This window comes from Ornithorhynchus anatinus, chromosome 8, assembly GCF_004115215.2.
Source record: "Ornithorhynchus anatinus isolate Pmale09 chromosome 8, mOrnAna1.pri.v4, whole genome shotgun sequence".
Lineage (NCBI taxonomy): Eukaryota > Metazoa > Chordata > Mammalia > Monotremata > Ornithorhynchidae > Ornithorhynchus > Ornithorhynchus anatinus.
This window is the reverse complement of record NC_041735.1, coordinates 53,397,322-53,407,669: the sequence shown is the minus strand read 5'-3', so window position 1 is coordinate 53,407,669 and position 10,348 is coordinate 53,397,322.

Genomic DNA, 10,348 nt, shown 5'->3' with positions numbered 1-10,348 from the left:
GAAGAATGGCTGAAAGTCCCCAGATTTTGGACAATGGGGATGAATTACAAAGCATCCCTACAGATTGTTCTTGCTTCTAGAATTTCCTGAACCTACTAGCTTATTCAGGGTGAGATGCTCATTTTAGCCAGACCATCAATTGACTAATGGTCTTTTCTGTTCCATTATATATTTATTGAATTGGTGAGGGTCCCTAAAGAATAACAAAAATAAACAAGCTATTCTCAGTACCACTGTAGAATCCAGTGGGTACTCAAAAGTACTGATTGAATGTTAATGAACGGGGCAGATATAATATAATGAGAAGCTTAGAAGAGTTGTATACATTATCCTACATAAAGTATTTGCTGTGGAATAGCTAAAGAGGTTGGACCCAGAAGTCAGAAGTAATAATGAAATTGGAAATAAACTACACTATACATCTTTGAATTTTGAAACATGGTACTCAAGTGAATTTTCCATTTGAAAGGCTGAGGTGCACCCAGTGCAAAGATATTTCATCTGAGTTTCAGAGCAGTTAAATAATTAATTTTAGGTCCATATCCAAAGCACAGTTAAAAGGGCCCTAAATGTATTTGAACAAAATGGAATTATTTGCATTCACCAATTATTCTTAGTAGTATATCTCTAGGAGTTTTCAAATTAGTGTGTCCTAGTGGATAGAGCACAGGCCTGGAAATCAGAATAACCCAGGGTCTAATCCCAGTGCCACCACTTGTCTGCTCTGTGACCTAGGGCAAGTCACTTAACTTCTCTGTGCTTCAGTTACCTCATCTGTAAAATGGGAATTCAGATTGTGAGCCCCATATGGAACATGGACTGTGTCCAACCTAATTAGCTTGTATCTACCCCAGTGCTTAGTACAGTGCTTCACAGTAAACACTTAACAAATAGCACAAAAAAAATTAGATCTCCATTAAAAAAGGTTTTACTTCCTCTGTTTTTTCTTGATAGTCCCTCACCATCATGGCTCCTAATCCCCACTCTCCCCAGAAGTGTTCGACAGAGATAAAGAAATCCACATAATCAAAGGGTGAGGGAGAGAGGGTGGAGGAGTGAAAATATGAGTGGGGGTGGGGAGGGAAGATAGGCTGAATCAGGACATTGACTCATAGTGCGAATAACCCTCATTTGGCCTACATTTTCAAGGCAGGAAAGTGAGCAATTATGCTGCCTCATCTGAGGCTTTCAGGAGAGCTGTTGCAGGGAGGGGAGGGGAGGTTAAAGAGGTTCATCTGAACATCCAAGCATCCCCAATCCTGACACCACTATCACTCAACACTTCCCTGCAATAGCAGTGCCTGCAGGAGCCCAGGGCCCAGGTAGAACAATACTACATTCCTGCCCCAAACAATCAATCTGTGATATTTATTGATGCTTACAGAACATGATACTAAGCACTTGAGAGTACATTATAACAGGATTTTGGTGTTTTTGCTTTTTTCTGGTATTTGTTAAGCACTTACTATGTGCCAGGCACTGTACTAAATGCTGGGGTAAATACAAAATAATTGGGTTGGACACAGTCTCTGCCCCACATAAGGCTCACAGTCTTAATCCCCATTTTACAGATGAGGCAACTGAGACACAGAAAAATTAAATGACCTGCCCATGGTCACATGACAGTCAAGGGGCAGATTGGGATTAGAACCCAGGTCTTTCTGACTCCAAGACCCCATGCGGTTTCCACTAGGCTATGCTATAGACACACTCCCTATTTATAGCCTAGAGGACAAGACAGACAATAAATTCAATTATGGATGTGTAGTAATGGGGGGCTATGGCGTAGTGAATATCAAGTGCTTAAATGGTACATAGTGCATAGATGATACAGCAGGAAGAGTAGGGGAAATAAGGGTTTAGCAGGGAATGTCTCTCTTTATTGCTGTATTGTACTTTCCCAAGCACTTAGTACAGTGCTCTGCACACAGTATATGCTCAATAAATATGAATGAATGAATGAATGAATGAATGAATGAAGGCCTCTTGGAGGATATGTGCTTTTAATAAGGCTTTGACAGAGGGGAGAGTGTTGGTCTGTTGTATAGGAGGGAGGACATGAGCAAGGAGTCGGGAGTGAAATAGACAAATCAAGGAACAGTAAATTAACAGAATTACAGACTCCAAATATGTAGTTTTTGTAACACTCGGTTTAAAGAGAAATTAGAAATTCTTAGGGTCTGGAAGCCCTCCCTCTATAGGTATTCTCACTAGCTTCAGGCCCTGCTGTGTCCCCTGGTTCCAGCCTTGCTTTTAGGAGCGGTTCCAACTTTAATGCAGTCAGGTAAATCCCCCTTATCCATCAATCCATCATATTTATTGAGTGATAACTCTGTGCAAAGTATTGTACTACATACTTGGGAGAGTTCAATAGAATTAGTAGACCCAATCCCAGACCTCAAGGAGCTTACAGTCCCAGTCCTCAAGGAAGGAAAAAAATAGCGGCTTCATCCACTGCTACATTTTCCACCAAAATCAAGTTCTTTATTTCAGCCACACTAGTCCTCTCCTCTAGAATGTAATTCCACTCAGACCTTCCACTTATGTGTGCAAAAGGCACTGCGGCTGACTCCCTTCTGCCAATACCTTCTAGCTGCCTCACCTTCCCTGGGCCGGGCCCTGCTATAGAGACCTTGGGGCACGTGCGGGGCCATTAAAAACGTGAAAAACGCCCATCCAACTTGCAAGGGATCCCATCATTCACAGAGTTCAGTAGGGTGGGGAGGAAAAGGCAATGGCTCTGGAGCAAGGCAGGGAGCGCAGGGTCCCTGGGAAAATATTCTAGTGTTTAGTGTTCCTACGGGATTCCACTTGTCAGTAAGTCACACATGTCCACACAACAGAGCAAGATGATCTCTTATATAACATGCTCACCCAACCTATCAAGATGATGTTATACAGAACGGGAGGGAGAGGCAAACTTTTCTCTGCCTCAGGCAACCCTATGGGTTGGACAGTGTGGGTGTATTTTGCCACCAACCCATGACAGTAGTCCTTTCTGAAAATGCGACAAAAACCTCTCCAAACTTATAACATTTCCCTAACTAGAAGACATTCAGATTGGTAATTTGAAGTTATTTCTCTGATTACAAAACACTTAATGATAATTATTTATCTCACAAATACAAAAACATTAAAGAAATGGACCAGTTACGCTGTTTTATGACCACATTACGTTAGTTTGTTTTCACCGGCTTTGCATGCCTATAAGTGAGCTGATGATTCCCATTAGTGGGCAGGAGGATTTATTGCCAATCTTCAACAAATTAACTTATGCATTAAAAATTGCATTTTAATCATCATCCTATTTTGTAAGTATCAAGTTAGCTTATACTGCTAAGCATTTGGTTAATCTTCAATTATTTGGTCTTATTTTTTCAGCTTATTATTCTTCCCTGTAGGGTTTAAGGAAACACTACCATGAAATATGATATTATTTTATTAATTAAACAAGTTTTTTCACCTCTCTCAAGTGAGAAATTGTTATTGCCACACTTCACATGTTCAGGAACAATAGTCAAATTAGTCAGACTGCTATTTTATATATATTTCTACTTGGCCTCATGTGCTAAACATCCTATTACATGACCAGGATGCTTTCAGGCTTGCACAGGTTATTAAAGCAAAAATGGAATCATAATGAAAAGTTGTTCCCATTACTCTTTTTTCTTTTACCTTATTTTTGTATCCATGAAATAATTGGGCCTTTAGTCTTTGGTAACTTAAGTAATGGACAGCCATTAAGCATCTGAATATTTATATTGAATCAGGACAAATTTATATTTGAAATAATTTTCATAGAAAATTTGGGGTCTCACATACATCTATGGAGGGCAAGCTAGCAGCTGTCAACTGCTCAGAGTCGTGGGCCTATCTATCAGGAGGCAGATAATAAGGACACAACCTCTATTTGTTAAGCGCTTACTATGTGCAGAGCACTGTTCTAAGTGCTGGGGGATACAAGGTGATCAGGTTGTCCCACGTGGGGCTCACAGTTTTAATCCCCATTTTACAGATGAGGTAACTGAGGCACAGAGAAGTAAAGTGACTTGCCCAAAATCACACAGCTGGCAAGTGGAGGAGCTGGGATTAGAACCCACAACCTCTGATTCCAAAGCCCGGGCTCTTTCCACTGAGCCACATTGCTTCTCTGAGAAGTAGCGTGGCCAGGCAGAAATGGCCTGAGAGACTGAGGACCTGGGTCCTAACTCCAGCTCTGCCTCTTTAACTCCACCTGAGCTGAAAATCCCACTTTTAATTTTTGAGATTAAAAAATGAACAAGTGGATTTGTAGAAAAATGCCTACTTCTAACACTGCTCTTAGGGGAATGGAGTGCAAGTAAGTGGATTTTGTGTTTCATTACTTGCAAGAAGCATATTTAAAATGTCCAGAGTGGAGCTTTAAATTGGAAAATCACTGTTCCATTGTTTATCTGGAATTTTTGTCCCTCACATTCTTGGAGTGCATTTCATTATTGGGTAGCTTTTAGCCTCACCAACTCAGAAGAATAGAAAGATTGCATGATTGCAGGGAGAAAGAGGATTGCTTTCATTAGGTGGTAAGCTCCTTGAAAGCAGGGATCATGTCTACCTTGAAAGCAGGGATCATGTCTACTAACTGTACTGTAGTGTCCATAGTTCTGAGTGCAATGCTCTGCTCATAGAAGGGGCTGAGTAAATACAACTGATGGATTGCCTGACTGATGGATGGATTCCCTCATGATGCATTGGGTAATGCTGTATCTATATACTCCGGCGGTACACAATAGGGAAGGATATCGGTTTGGTGTGTTTCATCAGGTAGCCAGCAGTGGGTGTAAAGTGAACTATTGGAATTGTACCTTAATACTGAAACATGGTCATGCCAAAAATGAGGTGGGGTGAAGGAATGGGGTGAGGTGACATCCAGGGAGATTGGAAAGGCATGGATGCTCACCGGAGATCATGGGGTTGAAAACTAAAAAAAAAAAAATTATCTCAGGTCTTGCCAAGTGTCATGTTTTCAATGACTTTTACCTAGTTCCAACCCCTAGTGAGTCTGCCACTATGGCCTGTGTTTTTGAGAGGATGGAGCATAGTTATGATCATGTGACAACACTGCTGTGGTGGCATTAGCTATGCTCACTCAAATAATGATGTTATTCATTTAAGACTTAAGGGACCTGGGTTCTAATTCCAGATCCTCCAATTGTCTGCTGTGTGACCTTGGGTAAGTCATTTAACATCTCTGTGCCTCAGTCACCTCAACTGTAAAATGGTGATTAAAGACTGTGAGCCCTATATGGGACAAGGACAGTGTCTAACTCGATTTATTTGTATTCACCCTAGTGCTTAGAACAGTGTCTATCACCTAATAAGCACTTAACAAAAACCCCAATTATTAGGTGCGAAGCACAAGGGTCCATGGGAGGCAATCAGATGGGACATAATCGGAGTCCTATGCTGAGTTCACAATTGTGAGGAAGGGAAAGTATATAGTACCTTACCACTGCCCTCCCTCAACTTCCCCTCCCTGCCCCCGCCCCCACCCATTTCACAGATTAGGAAGCAAGGCCCCAAGAAATTGTGATTTTCCCAAAATTACAAAATAGGCCAATGGGTAGAGCCAGGACTAGAACCTAGTTCTTAAATCTGCCAGCCCCATTCTCTTTCCCCTGGGCCACACTGCCAACAGACAGACATGCAGTGTCAGTAGAAACCTCTCCCCCTTCAGATCAAAGAGGATGAATCATTCTTTTGAATTAGGAAATGATTAAAGGATGCCATTTCTCACCTGAGGGATGAGGAAAAAGCAGCATGGCCTAAAGAAGCAGCGTGGCCAAGTGGATAGATCATGGGCCTGGGAGTCAGGAGGACCTAGATTCCAAACCCAGGTCTGCCATTTGTCTGCTGGGTGACTTGGGCAATCAATCAATCAATAGTATTTATTGAGCACTTATATAGTGCAGAGCACTGTACTAAGTGGTTGGGGTAGTATGATATAAGAAGAGTTGGAAGATACGTTCCCTGCCCAAAGGGAGCTTACAATCTTCAGAGGGAGACAGACATTAATATAAATAAATTACAGATATGAACATTCATGCTGTGGGCTGAGGTGGGGATGAATCAGGCGCATGCAGAAGGGAAATGATGGCTTACTCAGGGCAAGTCACTTTAACTTATCTGTGCCTCAGTTACCTCACCTGTAAAATGGGGACTAAGAGCATGTGGAACACAGATTGTGTCCAACCTGATTAGCTTGTAAAATACCGCCGTGCCTAGTATAGTGTCTGGCATACAGTAAATACTGTGTGCTTTACAAATACTATAAAAAAAAAGAGTGTCCATTTTAAGTTACAGATGAACCTAGTCCAGTCATGAAGCTCCTTGTGGACAGGAGCTCTGTACACAATAAGTGCATATTAAATACACTGATTATCTTGGCACATGCCTTTTATATTCTCTGTGTAGTACTAAATACATTTTGGGCACATCTAATTGTTACATAAAAAAGGAATTCCATGCTTCCTTTGGGCTCAGCTCTCTGGGAAACTGTAATGAGTTTAATTTTAATTTATCCTGATGCTAACCCAACCTATAGAATTGGATGTCCACAAAGGAGTTCTGTGGGTGAAGTGAATGCAGATGGTCAATGACATCTCCACTGTTTGTGAAAGTACTTTGGATCTTTCCGCAAATGTAAATCTAAACTCTTCTACATCATATAACTCTGGTAACTCATCCTTTTTTTTTTTCCATGGAGATTGAGTTTTCCACCTTTCCTGAGCCTTTGTTTTTCTGGGGCAGTGAACATGTCTACCAACTTGGTTTTATTATATTCTGCCACCACTTAGTACACTGCTCTGCACACATTAAGTACTCAGTATATACCATTGATTGATTGATTCTGTGAGAAAAGGTGGAAAAACAGACCTAATGCATCACAAAACATTTGAGTCAAGTTCTGAAGCTTCTGCTAGAATCCTGTGCTTACAGCCTGAAACTAAAACCAGACAAACTGCAGCTACATTAACCTAGTTTGCCACTGGATTCCTTGCAGGATATTATGAGCAGGAAGGGCAGTGGGTCTTTAAAAACCATTAAAACAGAACCCGAGAATAAGAAGAGAGTTTGTGGAGGAATTCTTCATCCCACTCAGTTTCAATGACTGCTTTCTCTTTTGACAGAAAAACTTGTTTCTTCATGTCCTTAATGCCTCAGATTTCTATCATTCTGCCTATTGTCCTTTTTAATAGAGAAGGTGCGGCTGATGTGCTGAGTCCAGTTTAACAGATCACCCCTAGTATCTGCAAGGAGGATTGATAACTAAGGGGTAAGGGCCCCTTTAGTCAAATACTTAAGATCCTGGAGTTTTTGATGATTCCACAATATAATACTATTAATAATAAAAATAATAATTGTGGTATTTGTTAAGCATTTACTATGTGCCAAACACTGTTCTAAGCACTGGAATAGATAGCATGGCTATTTCCTTCAGCAGAAATAAAATAGTCATTTCATCCTTTCTTGGTGTGTCAGCCTGGAGATCAATGAACCCCAGTCAATCAGTTAATGCTGTTTACTTTGTGCAGAGCACTGTACTAAGTGCTTGGGAGAGTACGGCACCTTTGGTAGGCGTGATCCCTGCCCACAAGGAGCATTCGGGTTAATGGGGGAGACATTTAAATAAATTACAGGTAAGGGAAGCAACCAGATATTAGGATATGTACAGAAGTGCTGTGAGAGTGGGGACAGGGAGAGGAGAGTATCTAAGTCATTCATTCATTCAATCGTATTTACCTACTTTGTGCAGAGCACTGTACTAAGCTCTTGGAAAGTACAATACAGCAATAAAGAGAGACAAACCCTGCCCACAACTAAGTGTGGGGGGGAGGTAGCTGGAAAGTACAATACAGCAATAAGAGAGACAAACCCTGCCCACAACTAAGTGTGTGGGGGAGGTAGCCGGGAGGGAAACTAGGGTTGCTGGGTGTTTAAAAAAATTACTAACCCATGGTCTCTCCGCACCCCCCCACAGTTGACTCGGCTTAAAACCTCTCCAAAAATTGCTCCCCAGCAAAGACTGTCATCTTCTTTGTTGATGGCCCCGAGGATCACCATAGTCACAGGTTCTCTGGCCAAATCACAATTGGGAGGGAACTGTGAGGGGACCTGTTCGGCCATCTCCCACTCACTTCTGTATCAGTCTGACTTGCTCCCTTTGCTCTTCCCCCCGACTCAGTCCCACTGCACTTATGTATATATCTGTTATTTGATGATGATGGTATTTGGTAAGCGCTATGTGCCAAGCATTGTACTAAGTGCTGGGGTAACACAAGGTAATCAGGTTGTCTCACTTGGGACTCACAGTCCTAATCCCCATTTTACAGATGAGGTAACTGAGGAACAGAGAAGTTAAGTGACTTGTCCAAAGTCACTTCTGATGAGAGGCAGGGCCGGGATATTTATTTGTATTGATGTCTGTCTCCCCATCTCTACACTGGGAGCCCGCTGTGGTACTTCATTATTGTGTGATACTTTCCCAAGTGCTTAGTATAGTGCTCTGCACACAGAAAGTGCTTAATAAATACGATTGATTGAATGAATGAATGAATACTTCCCCTTCCCCATCCCTCCTGGCCCCTGCCAGCTGCAAGTGCAGAAGGGACTGGATTTTTTTTTTTAATTCAAAAACTGGCTCAGGGTGGAGGAGGCCACAGAACTGTGGGGATGGGAAGGATGCGTGGATTCAGAGCTTGGAAAACAAATGAAGAATTTTAAAAGCCCCTGGGAGCAGGGGTAACTTGCCTGCAAGCTGAGAAGTAGCATGGTCTTGTGGTAAAAGAATGGGCTTGGGAGTCAGAGGATCTAGGTTGTATTCCCAGCTCTTACACTTGTCTGCTGAGTAAACTTTGACAAGTCATTTAACTTCTCTGTCCCTCCATTTCCTCAACTGCAAAATGGGAATTAAATCCTACTCCCTCCAACCTAGACTGTGAGCCTCATGGGGGACAGGGATTGTGTCCAAATTGATAACCTTGTATCTATTCTTGCACTTAGAACAATGCTTGGCAATAGTAAAGGCTTAAATGAAATAATAATAATAATAATAACCAGGGACACCAAGGAGGGATGACATCTACTTTACTTCCACTGAGGTAAATTTCTCTCACACTCCACCTAGGTGGAGTGGCCAGTAAGTTAGCTAAAAACTCTAATAGGCTTCCTGGGAACATGGTGGGGTGGGAATTCCCTGAGGGAGCTTGGAGGATTGTGGAAAATGTAGCATTCCCCAACAATAGCTTGCTATTGTTACATTCTTGCTACATTCTACCCTTATGATTCTGAAGAGTGCCCAACATGCCACAGTGAGGTAACCAGAGTCAGAATTCTCCTTCCCTTTTTTTCCTCCCTCCCTCACCAAGCTAGTCACTAAAATGTGAATTGTGCAAAACTATGTCTTTGCTGTTCCTACTAGTATTTTGATAAACATTTTAATAAAACATGGGAAAATGAATTTTTGACACATTCACAAGTAATATAGATAGCTCAAAATGGATTACTGTCAGCGGCAATACTTTCGTGGAAATGAGAATGTGGGAAACTATATTGAAGAAACTCTTTAGGAAAATAAACAACAAAAATAAAACATCCAGGCAGATGAAATGTTCCCAAGAGAGCAAGGCAGATTTCAGTTCTGGATGGAGCCAGTTGGATAGGGCATGTGTCTACACCTGCTTACATGTGATAGCCCCACCTCCCTTAAGTGCCCTATCCCCTTTTTTTGAAATGGTACTCATTAAGCACTTAATATGAGCAAAGCACCATACTGTGTTGGGGAAGATACAAGATAATGAATCAGTGGCATTTATTGAGTGCATACTATGTGCAGAGCACTATACTAAGCAGTTGGGAGAGAGTACAATACAGCAGAGTTAGTATATGCATTCCCTGCCCACAACGAATTTACAATCTAGAGGCTGTAATCTCCTGTTTCACATAGGGCTCACAGTCTAAGTAAGAGTGAGTAGGATTTAATCCCTATTTTACACATTATATAATCGAGGCACAGAAAAGTTAGGTGACTTGCTCAAGATCACACAGCAAACAAGTGGCTGAACCAGGATTAAAATCCTGGTCCTCTGGCTCCCAGCCCCCCTTGCTGTTTTCACTAGGCCACACTGCTTCCTGCCTCTGATCCCTACTTGTCCCACCCTCCTCCTGGCTCTTTGCACTCAATAAATGCGATTGACTGAATGAATGAACAAATGAATGAATGAAACTTCCAGCCCTTGCATCCTCTTCCCCCCTAGATTAGTCTTGTGACTGTAACGGGCTTTGGTGTATGGGACTTTTGTTTTTTTGACTA